Source organism: Spea bombifrons, chromosome 4 (assembly GCF_027358695.1).
Source record: "Spea bombifrons isolate aSpeBom1 chromosome 4, aSpeBom1.2.pri, whole genome shotgun sequence".
Taxonomy (NCBI): Eukaryota; Metazoa; Chordata; class Amphibia; order Anura; family Pelobatidae; genus Spea; species Spea bombifrons.
Genome location: NC_071090.1, coordinates 114,060,136 through 114,079,545, shown reverse-complemented (window position 1 = coordinate 114,079,545; position 19,410 = coordinate 114,060,136). Strand labels below are relative to the sequence as shown.

The window sequence follows — 19,410 nt, the reverse complement described above, 5'->3', positions numbered from 1 at the left end:
AATTCATAAAGAAAGGAAATTGAAAAGATCTGTATGGGATTCTTAGAGTGTTTAAGCTCCCAAGTCAAATTCTTGTAAAGGAGCTAAAAATGAAAACTTCTTGGCAGGGTTCTTAAAATCAGAGAAAATTTAAGCTTAACTGTAGAGGGGATGTAAACATTTCACCATAACTATGTCACAGATTTTCCCTGGGGGTAGAATACTCAACTGTGAAGTTTCTTAGCACTTTGCTGACCCAATCCTGTAGTTTTCTCCTTACTTTCTAGTAACACATAGTGTCTGAAAGCGTTTGAAAGTGTCTTCTTCCAGATTTGTTTCTGTAGTGTAGTGGTTATCACGTTCGCCTCACACGCGAAAGGTCCTCGGTTCGAAACCGAGCAGAAACAACTATTGTTTTATGAATTTAAAACTACACCTGCATTTCTTGCAAAGGTAGCACACGTTGAGTTGTTTTTGTTTTTTTAAACCATGTTTCCAAAGAAGGAGTACTGTCAGAGAGGTGAGAAAACTGCAGCCAGGTCAAGTTTCTGTAGTGTAGTGGTTATCACGTTTGCCTAACACGCAAAAGGTCCCTGGTTCGAAACCAGGCAGGAACATGTTTTGTGTAGAGTTCTTTTTGTCATGCATGCTGAAAATCATTTAAAAAAAACACCTACTCACTTCACGAAAATCCCATCATTGCACCATGAAATCACTGTGCTGTTCACATCATTTGTTCAGTGTTAGAAATTGCTGAAATTCATAAAGAAAGGAAATTGAAATGATCTGTATGGGATTCTTAGAGTGTTTAAGCTCCCAAGTCAAATTCTTGTAAAGGAGCTAAAAATGAAAACTTCTTAGCAGGGTTCTTAAAATCAGAGAAAATGTAAGCTTAACTGTAGAGGGGATGTAAACATTTCACCATAACTATGTCACAGATTTTCCCTGGGGGTAGAATACTCAACTGTGAAGTTTCTTAGCACTTTGCTGACCCAATCCTGTAGTTTTCTCCTTACTTTCTAGTAACACATATTGTCTGAAAGCGTTTGAAAGTGTCCCCTGCCAGATTTGTTTCTGTAGTGTAGTGGTTATCACGTTCGCCTTACACGCGAAAGGTCCTCGGTTCGAAACCGAGCAGAAACAACTGTTGTTTTATGAATTTAAAACTACACCTGCATTTCTTGCAAAGGTAGCACACGTTGAGTTGTTTTGTTTTTTTAAACCATGTTTCCAAAGAAAGAGTACTGTCAGAGAGGTGAGAAAACTGCAGCCAGGTCAAGTTTCTGTAGTGTAGTGGTTATCACGATTGCCTAACACGCAAAAGGTCCCTGATTTGAAACCAGGCAGGAACATGTTTTGTGGAGAGTTCTTTTTGTCATGCATGCTGAAAATCATTTAAAAAAAACACCTACTCACTTCACGAAAATCCCATCATTGCACCATGAAATCACTGTGCTGTTCACATCATTTGTTCAGTGTTAGAAATTGCTGAAATTCATAAAGAAAGGAAATTGAAAGGATTTGTATGGGATTCTTAGAGTGTTTAAGCTCCCAAGTCAAATTCTTGTAAAGGAGCTAAAAATGAAAACTTCTTAGCAGGGTTCTTAAAATCAGAGAAAATGTAAGCTTAACTGTAGAGGGGATGTAAACATTTCACCATAACTATGTCACAGATTTTCCCTGGGGGTAGCCTACTTAACTGTGAAGTTTCTTAGCACTTTGCTGACCCAATCCTGTAGTTTTCTCCTTACTTTCTAGTAACACATAGTGTCTGAAAGCGTTTGAAAGTGTCTTCTTCCAGATTTGTTTCTGTAGTGTAGTGGTTATCACGTTCGCCTCACACGCGAAAGGTCCTCGGTTCGAAACCAAGCAGAAACAACTACTGTTTTATGAATTTAAAACTACACCTGCATTTCTTGCAAAGGTAGCACACGTTGAGTTGTTTTTGTTTTTTTAAACCATGTTTCCAAAGAAAGAGTACTGTCAGAGAGGTGAGAAAACCACAAACAGGTCAAGTTTCTGTAGTGTAGTGGTTATCACGTTTGCCTAACACGCAAAAGGTCCCTGGTTCGAAACCAAGCAAGAACATGTTTTGTGTAGAGTTCTTTTTGTCATGCATGCTGAAAATCATTTAAAAAAAACACCTACTCACTTCACGAAAATCCCATCATTGCACCATGAAATCACTGTGCTGTTCACATCATTTGTTCAGTGTTAGAAATTGCTGAAATTCATAAAGAAAGGAAATTGAAATGATCTGTATGGGATTCTTAGAGTGTTTAAGCTCCCAAGTCAAATTCTTGTAAAGGAGCTAAAAAAGAAAACTTCTTGGCAGGGTTCTTAAAATCAGAGAAAATTTAAGCTTAACTGTAGAGGGGATGTAAACATTTCACCATAACTATGTCACAGATTTTCCCTGGGGGTAGCCTACTCAACTGTGAAGTTTCTTAGCACTTTGCTGACCCAATCCTGTAGTTTTCTCCTTACTTTCTAGTAACACATAGTGTCTGAAAGCGTTTGAAAGTGTCTTCTTCCAGATTTGTTTCTGTAGTGTAGTGGTTATCACGTTCACCTCACACGCGAAAGGTCCTCGGTTCGAAACCGAGCAGAAACAACTATTGTTTTATGAATTTAAAACTACACCTGCATTTCTTGCAAAGGTAGCACACGTTGAGTTGTTTTTGTTTTTTTAAACCATGTTTCCAAAGAAAGAGTACTGTCAGAGAGGTGAGAAAACCACGAACAGGTCAAGTTTCTGTAGTGTAGTGGTTATCACGTTTGCCTAACACGCAAAAGGTCCCTGGTTCGAAACCAGGCAGGAACATGTTTTGTGTAGAGTTCTTTTTGTCATGCATGCTGAAAATCATTTAAAAAAAAACACCTACTCACTTCACGAAAATCCCATCATTGCACCATGAAATCACTGTGCTGTTCACATCATTTGTTCAGTGTTAGAAATTGCTGAAATTCATAAAGAAAGGAAATTGAAATGATCTGTATGGGATTCTTAGAGTGTTTAAGCTCCCAAGTCAAATTCTTGTAAAGGAGCTAAAAATGAAAACTTCTTAGCAGGGTTCTTAAAATCAGAGAAAATGTAAGCTTAACTGTAGAGGGGATGTAAACATTTCACCATAACTATGTCACAGATTTTCCCTGGGGGTAGCCTACTCAACTGTGAAGTTTCTTAGCACTTTGCTGACCCAATCCTGTAGTTTTCTCCTTACTTTCTAGTAACACATATTGTCTGAAAGCGTTTGAAAGTGTCCCCAGCTAGATTTGTTTCTGTAGTGTAGTGGTTATCACGTTCGCCTTACACGCGAAAGGTCCTCGGTTCGAAACCGAGCAGAAACAACTATTGTTTTATGAATTTAAAACTACACCTGCATTTCTTGCAAAGGTAGCACACGTTGAGTTGTTTTTGTTTTTTAAACCATGTTTCCAAAGAAACAGTACTGTCAGAGAGGTGAGAAAACTGCAGCCAGGTCAAGTTTCTGTAGTGTAGTGGTTATCACGATTGCCTAACACGCAAAAGGTCCCTGATTTGAAACCAGGCAGGAACATGTTTTGTGTAGAGTTCTTTTTGTCATGCATGCTGAAAATCATTTAAAAAAAACACCTACTCACTTCACGAAAATCCCATCATTGCACCATGAAATCACTGTGCTGTTCACATCATTTGTTCAGTGTTAGAAATTGCTGAAATTCATAAAGAAAGGAAATTGAAAGGATCTGTATGGGATTCTTAGAGTGTTTAAGCTCCCAAGTCAAATTCTTGTAAAGGAGCTAAAAATGAAAACTTCTTAGCAGGGTTCTTAAAATCAGAGAAAATTTAAGCTTAACTGTAGAGGGGATGTAAACATTTCACCATAACTATGTCACAGATTTTCCCTGGGGGTAGCCTACTCAACTGTGAAGTTTCTTAGCACTTTGCTGACCCAATCCTGTAGTTTTCTCCTTACTTTCTAGTAACACATATTGTCTGAAAGCGTTTGAAAGTGTCCCCTTCCAGATTTGTTTCTGTAGTGTAGTGGTTATCACGTTCGCCTTACACGCGAAAGGTCCTCGGTTCGAAACCGAGCAGAAACAACTATTGTTTTATGAATTTAAAACTACACCTGCATTTCTTGCAAAGGTAGCACACGTTGAGTTGTTTTTGTTTTTTTAAACCATGTTTCCAAAGAAAGAGTACTGTCAGAGAGGTGAGAAAACTGCAGCCAGGTCAAGTTTCTGTAGTGTAGTGGTTATCACGATTGCCTAACACGCAAAAGGTCCCTGATTTGAAACCAGGCAGGAACATGTTTTGTGGAGAGTTCTTTTTGTCATGCATGCTGAAAATCATTTAAAAAAAACACCTACTCACTTCACGAAAATCCCATCATTGCACCATGAAATCACTGTGCTGTTCACATCATTTGTTCAGTGTTAGAAATTGCTGAAATTCATAAAGAAAGGAAATTGAAAGGATCTGTATGGGATTCTTAGAGTGTTTAAGCTCCCAAGTCAAATTCTTGTAAAGGAGCTAAAAATGAAAACTTCTTAGCAGGGTTCTTAAAATCAGAGAAAATTTAAGCTTAACTGTAGAGGGGATGTAAACATTTCACCAGAACTATGTCACAGATTTTCCCTGGGGGTAGCCTACTCAACTGTGAAGTTTCTTAGCACTTTGCTGACCCAATCCTGTAGTTTTCTCCTTACTTTCTAGTAACACATATTGTCTGAAAGCGTTTGAAAGTGTTTTCTTCCAGATTTGTTTCTGTAGTGTAGTGGTTATCACGTTCGCCTCACACGCGAAAGGTCCTCGGTTCGAAACCGAGCAGAAACAACTATTGTTTTATGAATTTAAAACTACACCTGCATTTCTTGCAAAGGTAGCACACGTTGAGTTGTTTTTGTTTTTTTAAACCATGTTTCCAAAGAAAGAGTACTGTCAGAGAGGTGAGAAAACCACGAACAGGTCAAGTTGCTGTAGTGTAGTGGTTATCACGTTTGCCTAACACGCAAAAGGTCCCTGGTTCGAAACCAGGCAGGAACATGTTTTGTGTAGAGTTCTTTTTGTCATGCATGCTGAAAATCATTTAAAAAAAACACCTACTCACTTCACGAAAATCCCATCATTGCACCATGAAATCACTGTGCTGTTCACATCATTTGTTCAGTGTTAGAAATTGCTGAAATTCATAAAGAAAGGAAATTGAAAGGATCTGTATGGGATTCTTAGAGTGTTTAAGCTCCCAAGTCAAATTCTTGTAAAGGAGCTAAAAATGAAAACTTCTTAGCAGGGTTCTTAAAATCAGAGAAAATTTAAGCTTAACTGTAGAGGGGATGTAAACATTTCACCATAACTATGTCACAGATTTTCCCTGGGGGTAGCCTACTCAACTGTGAAGTTTCTTAGCACTTTGCTGACCCAATCCTGTAGTTTTCTCCTTACTTTCTAGTAACACATATTGTCTGAAAGCGTTTGAAAGTGTTTTTTGCCAGATTTGTTTCTGTAGTGTAGTGGTTATCACGTTCGCCTCACACGCGAAAGGTCCTCGGTTCAAAACCGAGCAGAAACAACTATTGTTTTATGAATTTAAAACTACACCTGCATTTCTTGCAAAGGTAGCACACGTTGAGTTGTTTTTGTTTTTTTAAACCATGTTTCCAAAGAAGGAGTACTGTCAGAGAGGTGAGAAAACTGCAGCCAGGTCAAGTTTCTGTAGTTTAGTGGTTATCACGTTTGCCTAACACGCAAAAGGTCCCTGGTTCGAAACCAGGCAGGAACATGTTTTGTGTAGAGTTCTTTTTGTCATGCATGCTGAAAATCATTTTAAAAAACACCTACTCACTTCACGAAAATCCCATCATTGCACCATGAAATCACTGTGCTGTTCACATCATTTGTTCAGTGTTAGAAATTGCTGAAATTCATAAAGAAAGGAAATTGAAAGGATCTGTATGGGATTCTTAGAGTGTTTAAGCTCCCAAGTCAAATTCTTGTAAAGGAGCTAAAAATGAAAACTTCTTGGCAGGGTTCTTAAAATCAGAGAAAATTTAAGCTTAACTGTAGAGGGGATGTAAACATTTCACCATAACTATGTCACAGATTTTCCCTGGGGGTAGAATACTCAACTGTGAAGTTTCTTAGCACTTTGCTGACCCAATCCTGTAGTTTTCTCCTTACTTTCTAGTAACACATAGTGTCTGAAAGCGTTTGAAAGTGTCTTCTTCCAGATTTGTTTCTGTAGTGTAGTGGTTATCACGTTCGCCTCACACGCGAAAGGTCCTCGGTTCGAAACCGAGCAGAAACAACTATTGTTTTATGAATTTAAAACTACACCTGCATTTCTTGCAAAGGTAGCACACGTTGAGTTGTTTTTGTTTTTTTAAACCATGTTTCCAAAGAAAGAGTACTGTCAGAGAGGTGAGAAAACCACGAACAGGTCAAGTTTCTGTAGTGTAGTGGTTATCACGTTTGCCTAACACGCAAAAGGTCCCTGGTTCGAAACCAGGCAGGAACATGTTTTGTGTAGAGTTCTTTTTGTCATGCATGCTGAAAATCATTTAAAAAAAACACCTACTCACTTCACGAAAATCCCATCATTGCACCATGAAATCACTGTGCTGTTCACATCATTTGTTCAGTGTTAGAAATTGCTGAAATTTATAAAGAAAGGAAATTGAAAGGATCTGTATGGGATTCTTAGAGTGTTTAAGCTCCCAAGTCAAATTCTTGTAAAGGAGCTAAAAATGAAAACTTCTTAGCAGGGTTCTTAAAATCAGAGAAAATGTAAGCTTAACTGTAGAGGGGATGTAAACATTTCACCAGAACTATGTCACATATTTTCCCTGGGGGTAGCCTACTCAACTGTGAAGTTTCTTAGCACTTTGCTGACTCAATCCTGTAGTTTTCTACTTACTTTCTAGTAACACATATTGTCTGAAAGCGTTTGAAAGTGTTTTCTGCCAGATTTGTTTCTGTAGTGTAGTGGTTATCACGTTCGCCTCACACGCGAAAGGTCCTCGGTTCGAAACCGAGCAGAAACAACTATTGTTTTATGAATTTAAAACTACACCTGCATTTCTTGCAAAGGTAGCACACGTTGAGTTGTTTTTGTTTTTTTTAAACCATGTTTCCAAAGAAAGAGTACTGTCAGAGAGGTGAGAAAACCACGAACAGGTCAAGTTTCTGTAGTGTAGTGGTTATCACGTTTGCCTAACACGCAAAAGGTCCCTGGTTCGAAACCAGGCAGGAACATGTTTTGTGTAGAGTTCTTTTTGTCATGCATGCTGAAAATCATTTAAAAAAAACACCTACTCACTTCACGAAAATCCCATCATTGCACCATGAAATCACTGTGCTGTTCACATCATTTGTTCAGTGTTAGAAATTGCTGAAATTCATAAAGAAAGGAAATTGAAATGATCTGTATGGGATTCTTAGAGTGTTTAAGCTCCCAAGTCAAATTCTTGTAAAGGAGCTAAAAATGAAAACTTCTTAGCAGGGTTCTTAAAATCAGAGAAAATGTAAGCTTAACTGTAGAGGGGATGTAAACATTTCACCATAACTATGTCACAGATTTTCCCTGGGGGTAGCCTACTTAACTGTGAAGTTTCTTAGCACTTTGCTGACCCAATCCTGTAGTTTTCTCCTTACTTTCTAGTAACACATATTGTCTGAAAGCGTTTGAAAGTGTCCCCCGCCAGATTTGTTTCTGTAGTGTAGTGGCTATCACGTTCGCCTTACACGCGAAAGGTCCTCGGTTCGAAACCGAGCAGAAACAACTATTGTTTTATGAATTTAAAACTACACCTGCATTTCTTGCAAAGGTAGCACACGTTGAGTTGTTTTTGTTTTTTTAAACCATGTTTCCAAAGAAAGAGTACTGTCAGAGAGGTGAGAAAACTGCAGCCAGGTCAAGTTTCTGTAGTGTAGTTGTTATCACGATTGCCTAACACGCAAAAGGTCCCTGATTTGAAACCAGGCAGGAACATGTTTTGTGGAGAGTTCTTTTTGTCATGCATGCTGAAAATCATTTAAAAAAAACACCTACTCACTTCACGAAAATCCCATCATTGCACCATGAAATCACTGTGCTGTTCACATCATTTGTTCAGTGTTAGAAATTGCTGAAATTCATAAAGAAAGGAAATTGAAAGGATCTGTATGGGATTCTTAGAGTGTTTAAGCTCCCAAGTCAAATTCTTGTAAAGGAGCTAAAAATGAAAACTTCTTAGCAGGGTTCTTAAAATCAGAGAAAATTTAAGCTTAACTGTAGAGGGGATGTAAACATTTCACCATAACTATGTCACAGATTTTCCCTGGGGGTAGCCTACTCAACTGTGAAATTTCTTAGCACTTTGCTGACCCAATCCTGTAGTTTTCTCCTTACTTTCTAGTAACACATAGTGTCTGAAAGCGTTTGAAAGTGTCTTCTTCCAGATTTGTTTCTGTAGTGTAGTGGTTATCACGTTCGCCTCACACGCGAAAGGTCCTCGGTTCGAAACCGAGCAGAAACAACTATGTAAAATGTAAGCTTAACTGTAGAGGGGATGTAAACATTTCACCATAACTATGTCACAGATTTTCCCTGGGGGTAGCCTACTCAACTGTGAAGTTTCTTAGCACTTTGCTGACCCAATCCTGTAGTTTTCTCCTTACTTTCTAGTAACACATATCGTCTGAAAGCGTGTCCTCTGCCAGATTTGTTTCTGTAGTGTAGTGGTTATCACATTCGCCTCACACGCGAAAGGTCCTCGGTTCGAAACCGAGCAGAAACAACAGTTGCTTTATGAATTTAAAACTACACCTGCATTTCTTGCAAAGGTAGCACACGTTGAGTTGTTTTTGTTTTTTTAAACCATGTTTCCAAAGAAAGAGTACTGTCAGAGAGGTGAGAAAACTGCAGCCAGGTCAAGTTTCTGTAGTGTAGTGGTTATCACGATTGCCTAACACGCAAAAGGTCCCTGATTTGAAACCAGGCAGGAACATGTTTTGTGGAGAGTTCTTTTTGTCATGCATGCTGAAAATCATTTAAAAAAAACACCTACTCACTTCACGAAAATCCCATCATTGCACCATGAAATCACTGTGCTGTTCAAATCATTTGTTCAGTGTTAGAAATTGCTGAAATTCATAAAGAAAGGAAATTGAAAGGATCTGTATGGGATTCTTAGAGTGTTTAAGCTCCCAAGTCAAATTCTTGTAAAGGAGCTAAAAATGAAAACTTCTTAGCAGGGTTCTTAAAATCAGAGAAAATTTAAGCTTAACTGTAGAGGGGATGTAAACATTTCACCATAACTATGTCACAGATTTTCCCTGGGGGTAGCCTACTCAACTGTGAAGTTTCTTAGCACTTTGCTGACCCAATCCTGTAGTTTTCTCCTTACTTTCTAGTAACACATATTGTCTGAAAGCGTTTGAAAGTGTTTTCTGCCAGATTTGTTTCTGTAGTGTAGTGGTTATCACGTTCGCCTCACACGCGAAAGGTCCTCGGTTCGAAACCGAGCAGAAACAACTATTGTTTTATGAATTTAAAACTACACCTGCATTTCTTGCAAAGGTAGCACACGTTGAGTTGTTTTTGTTTTTTTAAACCATGTTTCCAAAGAAAGAGTACTGTCAGAGAGGTGAGAAAACCACAAACAGGTCAAGTTTCTGTAGTGTAGTGGTTATCACATTTGCCTAACACGCAAAAGGTCCCTGGTTCGAAACCAGGCAAGAACATGTTTTGTGTAGAGTTCTTTTTGTCATGCATGCTGAAAATCATTTAAAAAAAACACCTACTCACTTCACGAAAATCCCATCATTGCACCATGAAATCACTGTGCTGTTCACATCATTTGTTCAGTGTTAGAAATTGCTGAAATTCATAAAGAAAGGAAATTGAAATGATCTGTATGGGATTCTTAGAGTGTTTAAGCTCCCAAGTCAAATTCTTGTAAAGGAGCTAAAAATGAAAACTTCTTAGCAGGGTTCTTAAAATCAGAGAAAATGTAAGCTTAACTGTAGAGGGGATGTAAACATTTCACCATAACTATGTCACAGATTTTCCCTGGGGGTAGCCTACTCAACTGTGAAGTTTCTTAGCACTTTGCTGACCCAATCCTGTAGTTTTCTCCTTACTTTCTAGTAACACATATTGTCTGAAAGCGTTTGAAAGTGTCCCCAGCTAGATTTGTTTCTGTAGTGTAGTGGTTATCACGTTCGCCTTACACGCGAAAGGTCCTCGGTTCGAAACCGAGCAGAAACAACTATTGTTTTATGAATTTAAAACTACACCTGCATTTCTTGCAAAGGTAGCACACGTTGAGTTGTTTTTGTTTTTTAAACCATGTTTCCAAAGAAACAGTACTGTCAGAGAGGTGAGAAAACTGCAGCCAGGTCAAGTTTCTGTAGTGTAGTGGTTATCACGATTGCCTAACACGCAAAAGGTCCCTGATTTGAAACCAGGCAGGAACATGTTTTGTGTAGAGTTCTTTTTGTCATGCATGCTGAAAATCATTTAAAAAAAACACCTACTCACTTCACGAAAATCCCATCATTGAAATCACTGTGCTGTTCACATCATTTGTTCAGTGTTAGAAATTGCTGAAATTTATAAAGAAAGGAAATTGAAAGGATCTGTATGGGATTCTTAGAGTGTTTAAGCTCCCAAGTCAAATTCTTGTAAAGGAGCTAAAAATGAAAACTTCTTGGCAGGGTTCTTAAAATCAGAGAAAATTTAAGCATAACTGTAGAGGGGATGTAAACATTTCACCAGAACTATGTCACAGATTTTCCCTGGGGGTAGCCTACTCAACTGTGAAGTTTCTTAGCACTTTGCTGACTCAATCCTGTAGTTTTCTACTTACTTTCTAGTAACACATATTGTCTGAAAGCGTTTGAAAGTGTTTTCTGCCAGATTTGTTTCTGTAGTGTAGTGGTTATCACGTTCGCCTCACACGCGAAAGGTCCTCGGTTCGAAACCGAGCAGAAACAACTATTGTTTTATGAATTTAAAACTACACCTGCATTTCTTGCAAAGGTAGCACACGTTGAGTTGTTTTCGTTTTTTTAAACCATGTTTCCAAAGAAACAGTACTGTCAGAGAGGTGAGAAAACCACGGCCAGGTCAAGTTTCTGTAGTGTAGTGGTTATCACGATTGCCTAACACGCAAAATGTCCCTGATTTGAAACCAGGCAGGAACATGTTTTGTGGAGAGTTCTTTTTGTCATGCATGCTGAAAATCATTTTAAAAAAACACCTACTCACTTCACGAAAATCCCATCATTGCACCATGAAATCACTGTGCTGTTCACATCATTTGTTCAGTGTTAGAAATTGCTGAAATTCATAAAGAAAGGAAATTGAAATGATCTGTATGGGATTCTTAGAGTGTTTAAGCTCCCAAGTCAAATTCTTGTAAAGGAGCTAAAAAAGAAAACTTCTTGGCAGGGTTCTTAAAATCAGAGAAAATTTAAGCTTAACTGTAGAGGGGATGTAAACATTTCACCATAACTATGTCACAGATTTTCCCTGGGGGTAGCCTACTCAACTGTGAAGTTTCTTAGCACTTTGCTGACCCAATCCTGTAGTTTTCTCCTTACTTTCTAGTAACACATAGTGTCTGAAAGCGTTTGAAAGTGTCTTCTTCCAGATTTGTTTCTGTAGTGTAGTGGTTATCACGTTCGCCTCACACGCGAAAGGTCCTCGGTTCGAAACCGAGCAGAAACAACTATTGTTTTATGAATTTAAAACTACACCTGCATTTCTTGCAAAGGTAGCACACGTTGAGTTGTTTTTGTTTTTTTAAACCATGTTTCCAAAGAAAGAGTACTGTCAGAGAGGTGAGAAAACCACGAATAGGTCAAGTTTCTGTAGTGTAGTGGTTATCACGTTTGCCTAACACGCAAAAGGTCCCTGGTTCGAAACCAGGCAGGAACATGTTTTGTGTAGAGTTCTTTTTGTCATGCATGCTGAAAATCATTTAAAAAAACACCTACTCACTTCACGAAAATCCCATCATTGCACCATGAAATCACTGTGCTGTTCACATCATTTGTTCAGTGTTAGAAATTGCTGAAATTCATAAAGAAAGGAAATTGAAATGATCTGTATGGGATTCTTAGAGTGTTTAAGCTCCCAAGTCAAATTCTTGTAAAGGAGCTAAAAATGAAAACTTCTTAGCAGGGTTCTTAAAATCAGAGAAAATGTAAGCTTAACTGTAGAGGGGATGTAAACATTTCACCATAACTATGTCACAGATTTTCCCTGGGGGTAGCCTACTTAACTGTGAAGTTTCTTAGCACTTTGCTGACCCAATCCTGTAGGTTTCTCCTTACTTTCTAGTAACACATATTGTCTGAAAGCGTTTGAAAGTGTCCCCTGCCAGATTTGTTTCTGTAGTGTAGTGGTTATCACGTTCGCCTTACACGCGAAAGGTCCTCGGTTCGAAACCGAGCAGAAACAACTGTTGTTTTATGAATTTAAAACTACACCTGCATTTCTTGCAAAGGTAGCACACGTTGAGTTGTTTTTGTTTTTTTAAACCATGTTTCCAAAGAAAGAGTACTGTCAGAGAGGTGAGAAAACCACGAACAGGTCAAGTTTCTGTAGTGTAGTGGTTATCACGTTTGCCTAACACGCAAAAGGTCCCTGGTTCGAAACCAGGCAGGAACATGTTTTGTGTAGAGTTCTTTTTGTCATGCATGCTGAAAATCATTTAAAAAAAACACCTACTCACTTCACGAAAATCCCATCATTGCATCATGAAATCACTGTGCTGTTCACATCATTTGTTCAGTGTTAGAAATTGCTGAAATTCATAAAGAAAGGAAATTGAAATGATCTGTATGGGATTCTTAGAGTGTTTAAGCTCCCAAGTCAAATTCTTGTAAAGGAGCTAAAAATGAAAACTTCTTAGCAGGGTTCTTAAAATCAGAGAAAATGTAAGCTTAACTGTAGAGGGGATGTAAACATTTCACCATAACTATGTCACAGATTTTCCCTGGGGGTAGCCTACTCAACTGTGAAGTTTCTTAGCACTTTGCTGACCCAATCCTGTAGTTTTCTCCTTACTTTCTAGTAACACATATCGTCTGAAAGCGTTTGAAAGTGTCCTCTGCCAGATTTGTTTCTGTAGTGTAGTGGTTATCACGTTCGCCTCACACGCGAAAGGTCCTCGGTTCGAAACCGAGCAGAAACAACAGTTGCTTTATGAATTTAAAACTACACCTGCATTTCTTGCAAAGGTAGCACATGTTGAGTTGTTTTTGTTTTTTTAAACCATGTTTCAAAAGAAAGAGTACTGTCAGAGAGGTGAGAAACCTGCAGCTAGGTCAAGTTTCTGTAGTGTAGTGGTTATCACGTTTGCCTAACACGCAAAAGGTCCCTGGTTCGAAACCAGGCAGGAACATGTTTTGTGTAGAGTTCTTTTTGTCATGCATGCTGAAAATCATTTAAAAAAAACACCTACTCACTTCACGAAAATCCCATCATTGCACCATGAAATCACTGTGCTGTTCACATCATTTGTTCAGTGTTAGAAATTGCTGAAATTCATAAAGAAAGGAAATTGAAATGATCTGTATGGGATTCTTAGAGTGTTTAAGCTCCCAAGTCAAATTCTTGTAAAGGAGCTAAAAATGAAAACTTCTTAGCAGGGTTCTTAAAATCAGAGAAAATGTAAGCTTAACTGTAGAGGGGATGTAAACATTTCACCATAACTATGTCACAGATTTTCCCTGGGGGTAGCCTACTTAACTGTGAAGTTTCTTAGCACTTTGCTGACCCAATCCTGTAGTTTTCTCCTTACTTTCTAGTAACACATATTGTCTGAAAGCGTTTGAAAGTGTCCCCTGCCAGATTTGTTTCTGTAGTGTAGTGGTTATCACGTTCGCCTTACACGCGAAAGGTCCTCGGTTCGAAACCGAGCAGAAACAACTATTGTTTTATGAATTTAAAACTACACCTGCATTTCTTGCAAAGGTAGCACACGTTGAGTTGTTTTTGTTTTTTTAAACCATGTTTCCAAAGAAAGAGTACTGTCAGAGAGGTGAGAAAACTGCAGCCAGGTCAAGTTTCTGTAGTGTAGTGGTTATCACGATTGCCTAACACGCAAAAGGTCCCTGATTTGAAACCAGGCAGGAACATGTTTTGTGGAGAGTTCTTTTTGTCATGCATGCTGAAAATCATTTAAAAAAAACACCTACTCACTTCATGAAAATCCCATCATTGCACCATGAAATCACTGTGCTGTTCACATCATTTGTTCAGTGTTAGAAATTGCTGAAATTCATAAAGAAAGGAAATTGAAAGGATCTGTATGGGATTCTTAGAGTGTTTAAGCTCCCAAGTCAAATTCTTGTAAAGGAGCTAAAAATGAAAACTTCTTAGCAGGGTTCTTAAAATCAGAGAAAATTTAAGCTTAACTGCAGAGGGGATGTAAACATTTCACCATAACTATGTCACAGATTTTCCCTGGGGGTAGCCTACTCAACTGTGAAGTTTCTTAGCACTTTGCTGACCCAATCCTGTAGTTTTCTCCTTACTTTCTAGTAACACATATTGTCTGAAAGCGTTTGAAAGTGTTTTCTTCCAGATTTGTTTCTGTAGTGTAGTGGTTATCACGTTCGCCTCACACGCGAAAGGTCCTCGGTTCGAAACCGAGCAGAAACAACTATTGTTTTATGAATTTAAAACTACACCTGCATTTCTTGCAAAGGTAGCACACGTTGAGTTGTTTTTGTTTTTTTAAACCATGTTTCCAAAGAAAGAGTACTGTCAGAGAGGTGAGAAAACCACGAACAGGTCAAGTTTCTGTAGTGTAGTGGTTATCACGTTTGCCTAACACGCAAAAGGTCCCTGGTTCGAAACCAGGCAGGAACATGTTTTGTGTAGAGTTCTTTTTGTCATGCATGCTGAAAATCATTTAAAAAAAACACCTACTCACTTCACGAAAATCCCATCATTGCACCATGAAATCACTGTGCTGTTCACATCATTTGTTCAGTGTTAGAAATTGCTGAAATTCATAAAGAAAGGAAATTGAAAGGATCTGTATGGGATTCTTAGAGTGTTTAAGCTCCCAAGTCAAATTCTTGTAAAGGAGCTAAAAATGAAAACTTCTTAGCAGGGTTCTTAAAATCAGAGAAAATTTAAGCTTAACTGTAGAGGGGATGTAAACATTTCACCATAACTATGTCACAGATTTTCCCTGGGGGTAGCCTACTCAACTGTGAAATTTCTTAGCACTTTGCTGACCCAATCCTGTAGTTTTCTCCTTACTTTCTAGTAACACATAGTGTCTGAAAGCGTTTGAAAGTGTCTTCTTCCAGATTTGTTTCTGTAGTGTAGTGGTTATCACGTTCGCCTCACACGCGAAAGGTCCTCGGTTCGAAACCGAGCAGAAACAACTATTGTTTTATGAATTTAAAACTACACCTGCATTTCTTGCAAAGGTAGCACACGTTGAGTTGTTTTTGTTTTTTTAAACCATGTTTCCAAAGAAAGAGTACTGTCAGAGAGGTGAGAAAACTGCAGCTAGGTCAAGTTTCTGTAGTGTAGTGGTTATCACGTTTGCCTAACACGCAAAAGGTCCCTGGTTCGAAACCAGGCAAGAACGTGTTTTGTATAGAGTTCTTTTTGTCATGCATGCTGAAAATCATTAAAAAAAAACACCTACTCACTTCACGGAAATCCCATCATTGCACCATGAAATCACTGTGCTGTTCACATCATTTGTTCAGTGTTAGAAATTGCTGAAATTCATAAAGAAAGGAAATTGAAAGGATCTGTATGGGATTCTTAGAGTGTTTAAGCTCCCAAGTCAAATTCTTGTAAAGGAGCTAAAAATGAAAACTTCTTAGCAGGGTTCTTAAAATCAGAGAAAATGTAAGCTTAACTGTAGAGGGGATGTAAACATTTCACCATAACTATGTCACAGATTTTCCCTGGGGGTAGCCTACTCAACTGTGAAGTTTCTTAGCACTTTGCTGACCCAATCCTGTAGTTTTCTCCTTACTTTCTAGTGACACATATTGTCTGAAAGCGTTTGAAAGTGTCTCCCGCCAGATTTGTTTCTGTAGTGTAGTGGTTATCACGTTCGCCTTACACGCGAAAGGTCCTCGGTTCGAAACCGAGCAGAAACAACTATAGTTTTATGAATTTAAAACTACACCTGCATTTCTTGCAAAGGTAGCACACGTTGAGTTGTTTTTGTTTTTTTAAACCATGTTTCCAAAGAAAGAGTACTGTCAGAGAGGTGAGAAAACTGCAGCTAGGTTAAGTTTCTGTAGTGTAGTGGTTATCACGTTTGCCTAACACGCAAAAGGTCCCTGGTTCGAAACCAGGCAAGAACGTGTTTTGTGTAGAGTTCTTTTTGTCATGCATGCTGAAAATCATTAAAAAAAAACACCTACTCACTTCACGAAAATCCCATCATTGCACCATGAAATCACTGTGCTGTTCACATCATTTGTTCAGTGTTAGAAATTGCTGAAATTCATAAAGAAAGGAAATTGAAAGGATCTGTATGGGATTCTTAGAGTGTTTAAGCTCCCAAGTCAAATTCTTGTAAAGGAGCTAAAAATGAAAACTTCTTAGCAGGGTTCTTAAAATCAGAGAAAATGTAAGCTTAACTGTAGAGGGGATGTAAACATTTCACCAGAACTATGTCACATATTTTCCCTGGGGGTAGCCTACTCAACTGTGAAGTTTCTTAGCACTTTGCTGACTCAATCCTGTAGTTTTCTACTTACTTTCTAGTAACACATATTGTCTGAAAGCGTTTGAAAGTGTTTTCTGCCAGATTTGTTTCTGTAGTGTAGTGGTTATCACGTTCGCCTCACACGCGAAAGGTCCTCGGTTCGAAACCGAGCAGAAACAACTATTGTTTTATGAATTTAAAACTACACCTGCATTTCTTGCAAAGGTAGCACACGTTGAGTTGTTTTTGTTTTTTTAAACCATGTTTCCAAAGAAACAGTACTGTCAGAGAGGTGAGAAAACCACGGCCAGGTCAAGTTTCTGTAGTGTAGTGGTTATCACGATTGCCTAACACGCAAAAGGTCCCTGATTTGAAACCAGGCAGGAACATGTTTTGTGGAGAGTTCTTTTTGTCATGCATGCTGAAAATCATTTAAAAAAAACACCTACTCACTTCACGAAAATCCCATCATTGCACCATGAAATCACTGTGCTGTTAACATCATTTGTTCAGTGTTAGAAATTGCTGAAATTCATAAAGAAAGGAAATTGAAAGGATCTGTATGGGATTCTTAGAGTGTTTAAGCTCCCAAGTCAAATTCTTGTAAAGGAGCTAAAAATGAAAACTTCTTAGCAGGGTTCTTAAAATCAGAGAAAATTTAAGCTTAACTGTAGAGGGGATGTAAACATTTCACCATAACTATGTCACAGATTTTCCCTGGGGGTAGCCTACTCAACTGTGAAGTTTCTTAGCACTTTGCTGACCCAATCCTGTAGTTTTCTCCTTACTTTCTAGTAACACATATTGTCTGAAAGCGTTTGAAAGTGTTTTCTTCCAGATTTGTTTCTGTAGTGTAGTGGTTATCACGTTCGCCTCACACGCGAAAGGTCCTCGGTTCGAAACCGAGCAGAAACAACTATTGTTTTATGAATTTAAAACTACACCTGCATTTCTTGCAAAGGTAGCACACGTTGAGTTGTTTTTGTTTTTTTAAACCATGTTTCCAAAGAAAGAGTACTGTCAGAGAGGTGAGAAAACCACGAACAGGTCAAGTTTCTGTAGTGTAGTGGTTATCACGTTTGCCTAACACGCAAAAGGTCCCTGGTTCGAAACCAGGCAGGAACATGTTTTGTGTAGAGTTCTTTTTGTCATGCATGCTGAAAATCATTTAAAAAAAACACCTACTCACTTCACGAAAATCCCATCATTGCACCATGAAATCACTGTGCTGTTCACATCATTTGTTCAGTGTTAGAAATTGCTGAAATTCATAAAGAAAGGAAATTGAAAGGATCTGTATGGGATTCTTAGAGTGTTTAAGCTCCCAAGTCAAATTCTTGTAAAGGAGCTAAAAATGAAAACTTCTTAGCAGGGTTCTTAAAATCAGAGAAAATTTAAGCTTAACTGTAGAGGGGATGTAAACATTTCACCATAACTATGTCACAGATTTTCCCTGGGGGTAGCCTACTCAACTGTGAAATTTCTTAGCACTTTGCTGACCCAATCCTGTAGTTTTCTCCTTACTTTCTAGTAACACATAGTGTCTGAAAGCGTTTGAAAGTGTCCCCTGCCAGATTTGTTTCTGTAGTGTAGTGGTTATCACGTTCGCCTTACACGCGAAAGGTCCTCGGTTCGAAACCGAGCAGAAACAACTATTGTTTTATGAATTTAAAACTACACCTGCATTTCTTGCAAAGGTAGCACACGTTGAGTTGTTTTTGTTTTTTTAAACCATGTTTCCAAAGAAAGAGTACTGTCAGAGAGGTGAGAAAACCACGAACAGGTCAAGTTTCTGTAGTGTAGTGGTTATCACGTTTGCCTAACACGCAAAAGGTCCCTGGTTCGAAACCAGGCAGGAACATGTTTTGTGGAGAGTTCTTTTTGTCATGCATGCTGAAAATCATTTAAAAAAAACACCTACTCACTTCACGAAAATCCCATCATTGCACCATGAAATCACTGTGCTGTTCACATCATTTGTTCAGTGTTAGAAATTGCTGAAATTCATAAAGAAAGGAAATTGAAAGGATCTGTATGGGATTCTTAGAGTGTTTAAGCTCCCAAGTCAAATTCTTGTAAAGGAGCTAAAAATGAAAACTTCTTAGCAGGGTTCTTAAAATCAGAGAAAATTTAAGCTTAACTGTAGAGGGGATGTAAACATTTCACCATAACTATGTCACAGATTTTCCCTGGGGGTAGCCTACTCAACTGTGAAGTTTCTTAGCACTTTGCTGACCCAATCCTGTAGTTTTCTCCTTACTTTCTAGTAACACATATTGTCTGAAAGCGTTTGAAAGTGTTTTCTTCCAGATTTGTTTCTGTAGTGTAGTGGTTATCACGTTCGCCTCACACGCGAAAGGTCCTCGGTTCGAAACCGAGCAGAAACAACAATAGTTTTATGAATTTAAAACTACACCTGCATTTCTTGCAAAGGTAGCACACGTTGAGTTGTTTTTGTTTTTTTAAACCATGTTTCCAAAGAAAGAGTACTGTCAGAGAGGTGAGAAAACCACAAACAGGTCAAGTTTCTGTAGTGTAGTGGTTATCAGGTTTGCCTAACACGCAAAAGGTCCCTGGTTCGAAACCAGGCAGGAACATGTTTTGTGTAGAGTTCTTTTTGTCATGCACGCTGAAAATCATTTAAAAAAACACCTACTCACTTCACGAAAATCCCATCATTGCACCATGAAATCACTGTGCTGTTCACATCATTTGTTCAGTGTTAGAAATTGCTGAAATTCATAAAGAAAGGAAATTGAA

The 19,410-nt window shown here is 38.4% G+C and overlaps 44 non-coding genes across 44 annotated transcripts; all 44 read left to right on the top strand.

Moving 5' to 3' along the window:
* Positions 1–313: 313 nt before the first annotated feature.
* On the top strand, positions 314–386 carry TRNAV-CAC (transfer RNA valine (anticodon CAC)). Its single transcript has one exon. It is a non-coding gene; the product is annotated as a tRNA-Val (tRNA).
* Positions 387–523: 137 nt separating this feature from the next.
* Positions 524–596, top strand: TRNAV-AAC (transfer RNA valine (anticodon AAC)). Its single transcript has one exon. It is a non-coding gene; the product is annotated as a tRNA-Val (tRNA).
* Positions 597–1,049: 453 nt separating this feature from the next.
* Positions 1,050–1,122, top strand: TRNAV-UAC (transfer RNA valine (anticodon UAC)). The gene has a single exon. It is a non-coding gene; the product is annotated as a tRNA-Val (tRNA).
* A 662-nt stretch (positions 1,123–1,784) lies between these two features.
* TRNAV-CAC (transfer RNA valine (anticodon CAC)) lies at positions 1,785–1,857 on the top strand. Its single transcript has one exon. It is a non-coding gene; the product is annotated as a tRNA-Val (tRNA).
* Positions 1,858–1,994: 137 nt separating this feature from the next.
* TRNAV-AAC (transfer RNA valine (anticodon AAC)) lies at positions 1,995–2,067 on the top strand. Its single transcript has one exon. It is a non-coding gene; the product is annotated as a tRNA-Val (tRNA).
* Positions 2,068–2,520: 453 nt separating this feature from the next.
* On the top strand, positions 2,521–2,593 carry TRNAV-CAC (transfer RNA valine (anticodon CAC)). The gene has a single exon. It is a non-coding gene; the product is annotated as a tRNA-Val (tRNA).
* Positions 2,594–2,730: 137 nt separating this feature from the next.
* On the top strand, positions 2,731–2,803 carry TRNAV-AAC (transfer RNA valine (anticodon AAC)). Its single transcript has one exon. It is a non-coding gene; the product is annotated as a tRNA-Val (tRNA).
* Positions 2,804–3,257: 454 nt separating this feature from the next.
* On the top strand, positions 3,258–3,330 carry TRNAV-UAC (transfer RNA valine (anticodon UAC)). The gene has a single exon. It is a non-coding gene; the product is annotated as a tRNA-Val (tRNA).
* A 662-nt stretch (positions 3,331–3,992) lies between these two features.
* Positions 3,993–4,065, top strand: TRNAV-UAC (transfer RNA valine (anticodon UAC)). The gene has a single exon. It is a non-coding gene; the product is annotated as a tRNA-Val (tRNA).
* Positions 4,066–4,728: 663 nt separating this feature from the next.
* Positions 4,729–4,801, top strand: TRNAV-CAC (transfer RNA valine (anticodon CAC)). The gene has a single exon. It is a non-coding gene; the product is annotated as a tRNA-Val (tRNA).
* Positions 4,802–4,938: 137 nt separating this feature from the next.
* TRNAV-AAC (transfer RNA valine (anticodon AAC)) lies at positions 4,939–5,011 on the top strand. Its single transcript has one exon. It is a non-coding gene; the product is annotated as a tRNA-Val (tRNA).
* Positions 5,012–5,464: 453 nt separating this feature from the next.
* Positions 5,465–5,537, top strand: TRNAV-CAC (transfer RNA valine (anticodon CAC)). Its single transcript has one exon. It is a non-coding gene; the product is annotated as a tRNA-Val (tRNA).
* A 137-nt stretch (positions 5,538–5,674) lies between these two features.
* TRNAV-AAC (transfer RNA valine (anticodon AAC)) lies at positions 5,675–5,747 on the top strand. The gene has a single exon. It is a non-coding gene; the product is annotated as a tRNA-Val (tRNA).
* Positions 5,748–6,199: 452 nt separating this feature from the next.
* TRNAV-CAC (transfer RNA valine (anticodon CAC)) lies at positions 6,200–6,272 on the top strand. The gene has a single exon. It is a non-coding gene; the product is annotated as a tRNA-Val (tRNA).
* Positions 6,273–6,409: 137 nt separating this feature from the next.
* Positions 6,410–6,482, top strand: TRNAV-AAC (transfer RNA valine (anticodon AAC)). Its single transcript has one exon. It is a non-coding gene; the product is annotated as a tRNA-Val (tRNA).
* A 453-nt stretch (positions 6,483–6,935) lies between these two features.
* On the top strand, positions 6,936–7,008 carry TRNAV-CAC (transfer RNA valine (anticodon CAC)). Its single transcript has one exon. It is a non-coding gene; the product is annotated as a tRNA-Val (tRNA).
* Positions 7,009–7,146: 138 nt separating this feature from the next.
* TRNAV-AAC (transfer RNA valine (anticodon AAC)) lies at positions 7,147–7,219 on the top strand. The gene has a single exon. It is a non-coding gene; the product is annotated as a tRNA-Val (tRNA).
* A 453-nt stretch (positions 7,220–7,672) lies between these two features.
* TRNAV-UAC (transfer RNA valine (anticodon UAC)) lies at positions 7,673–7,745 on the top strand. The gene has a single exon. It is a non-coding gene; the product is annotated as a tRNA-Val (tRNA).
* A 663-nt stretch (positions 7,746–8,408) lies between these two features.
* Positions 8,409–8,481, top strand: TRNAV-CAC (transfer RNA valine (anticodon CAC)). The gene has a single exon. It is a non-coding gene; the product is annotated as a tRNA-Val (tRNA).
* A 188-nt stretch (positions 8,482–8,669) lies between these two features.
* Positions 8,670–8,742, top strand: TRNAV-CAC (transfer RNA valine (anticodon CAC)). The gene has a single exon. It is a non-coding gene; the product is annotated as a tRNA-Val (tRNA).
* A 663-nt stretch (positions 8,743–9,405) lies between these two features.
* Positions 9,406–9,478, top strand: TRNAV-CAC (transfer RNA valine (anticodon CAC)). Its single transcript has one exon. It is a non-coding gene; the product is annotated as a tRNA-Val (tRNA).
* Positions 9,479–9,615: 137 nt separating this feature from the next.
* Positions 9,616–9,688, top strand: TRNAV-AAC (transfer RNA valine (anticodon AAC)). The gene has a single exon. It is a non-coding gene; the product is annotated as a tRNA-Val (tRNA).
* Positions 9,689–10,141: 453 nt separating this feature from the next.
* TRNAV-UAC (transfer RNA valine (anticodon UAC)) lies at positions 10,142–10,214 on the top strand. Its single transcript has one exon. It is a non-coding gene; the product is annotated as a tRNA-Val (tRNA).
* A 655-nt stretch (positions 10,215–10,869) lies between these two features.
* Positions 10,870–10,942, top strand: TRNAV-CAC (transfer RNA valine (anticodon CAC)). The gene has a single exon. It is a non-coding gene; the product is annotated as a tRNA-Val (tRNA).
* Positions 10,943–11,605: 663 nt separating this feature from the next.
* TRNAV-CAC (transfer RNA valine (anticodon CAC)) lies at positions 11,606–11,678 on the top strand. The gene has a single exon. It is a non-coding gene; the product is annotated as a tRNA-Val (tRNA).
* Positions 11,679–11,815: 137 nt separating this feature from the next.
* Positions 11,816–11,888, top strand: TRNAV-AAC (transfer RNA valine (anticodon AAC)). Its single transcript has one exon. It is a non-coding gene; the product is annotated as a tRNA-Val (tRNA).
* A 452-nt stretch (positions 11,889–12,340) lies between these two features.
* TRNAV-UAC (transfer RNA valine (anticodon UAC)) lies at positions 12,341–12,413 on the top strand. The gene has a single exon. It is a non-coding gene; the product is annotated as a tRNA-Val (tRNA).
* A 137-nt stretch (positions 12,414–12,550) lies between these two features.
* Positions 12,551–12,623, top strand: TRNAV-AAC (transfer RNA valine (anticodon AAC)). The gene has a single exon. It is a non-coding gene; the product is annotated as a tRNA-Val (tRNA).
* A 453-nt stretch (positions 12,624–13,076) lies between these two features.
* On the top strand, positions 13,077–13,149 carry TRNAV-CAC (transfer RNA valine (anticodon CAC)). The gene has a single exon. It is a non-coding gene; the product is annotated as a tRNA-Val (tRNA).
* Positions 13,150–13,286: 137 nt separating this feature from the next.
* TRNAV-AAC (transfer RNA valine (anticodon AAC)) lies at positions 13,287–13,359 on the top strand. The gene has a single exon. It is a non-coding gene; the product is annotated as a tRNA-Val (tRNA).
* A 453-nt stretch (positions 13,360–13,812) lies between these two features.
* On the top strand, positions 13,813–13,885 carry TRNAV-UAC (transfer RNA valine (anticodon UAC)). The gene has a single exon. It is a non-coding gene; the product is annotated as a tRNA-Val (tRNA).
* A 663-nt stretch (positions 13,886–14,548) lies between these two features.
* Positions 14,549–14,621, top strand: TRNAV-CAC (transfer RNA valine (anticodon CAC)). The gene has a single exon. It is a non-coding gene; the product is annotated as a tRNA-Val (tRNA).
* Positions 14,622–14,758: 137 nt separating this feature from the next.
* Positions 14,759–14,831, top strand: TRNAV-AAC (transfer RNA valine (anticodon AAC)). The gene has a single exon. It is a non-coding gene; the product is annotated as a tRNA-Val (tRNA).
* A 453-nt stretch (positions 14,832–15,284) lies between these two features.
* TRNAV-CAC (transfer RNA valine (anticodon CAC)) lies at positions 15,285–15,357 on the top strand. The gene has a single exon. It is a non-coding gene; the product is annotated as a tRNA-Val (tRNA).
* A 137-nt stretch (positions 15,358–15,494) lies between these two features.
* On the top strand, positions 15,495–15,567 carry TRNAV-AAC (transfer RNA valine (anticodon AAC)). The gene has a single exon. It is a non-coding gene; the product is annotated as a tRNA-Val (tRNA).
* Positions 15,568–16,020: 453 nt separating this feature from the next.
* Positions 16,021–16,093, top strand: TRNAV-UAC (transfer RNA valine (anticodon UAC)). The gene has a single exon. It is a non-coding gene; the product is annotated as a tRNA-Val (tRNA).
* A 137-nt stretch (positions 16,094–16,230) lies between these two features.
* TRNAV-AAC (transfer RNA valine (anticodon AAC)) lies at positions 16,231–16,303 on the top strand. Its single transcript has one exon. It is a non-coding gene; the product is annotated as a tRNA-Val (tRNA).
* Positions 16,304–16,756: 453 nt separating this feature from the next.
* TRNAV-CAC (transfer RNA valine (anticodon CAC)) lies at positions 16,757–16,829 on the top strand. Its single transcript has one exon. It is a non-coding gene; the product is annotated as a tRNA-Val (tRNA).
* A 663-nt stretch (positions 16,830–17,492) lies between these two features.
* On the top strand, positions 17,493–17,565 carry TRNAV-CAC (transfer RNA valine (anticodon CAC)). The gene has a single exon. It is a non-coding gene; the product is annotated as a tRNA-Val (tRNA).
* Positions 17,566–17,702: 137 nt separating this feature from the next.
* Positions 17,703–17,775, top strand: TRNAV-AAC (transfer RNA valine (anticodon AAC)). The gene has a single exon. It is a non-coding gene; the product is annotated as a tRNA-Val (tRNA).
* A 453-nt stretch (positions 17,776–18,228) lies between these two features.
* TRNAV-UAC (transfer RNA valine (anticodon UAC)) lies at positions 18,229–18,301 on the top strand. Its single transcript has one exon. It is a non-coding gene; the product is annotated as a tRNA-Val (tRNA).
* A 137-nt stretch (positions 18,302–18,438) lies between these two features.
* On the top strand, positions 18,439–18,511 carry TRNAV-AAC (transfer RNA valine (anticodon AAC)). Its single transcript has one exon. It is a non-coding gene; the product is annotated as a tRNA-Val (tRNA).
* Positions 18,512–18,964: 453 nt separating this feature from the next.
* Positions 18,965–19,037, top strand: TRNAV-CAC (transfer RNA valine (anticodon CAC)). The gene has a single exon. It is a non-coding gene; the product is annotated as a tRNA-Val (tRNA).
* A 137-nt stretch (positions 19,038–19,174) lies between these two features.
* On the top strand, positions 19,175–19,247 carry TRNAV-AAC (transfer RNA valine (anticodon AAC)). Its single transcript has one exon. It is a non-coding gene; the product is annotated as a tRNA-Val (tRNA).
* The last annotated feature ends 163 nt before the right edge of the window (positions 19,248–19,410 follow it).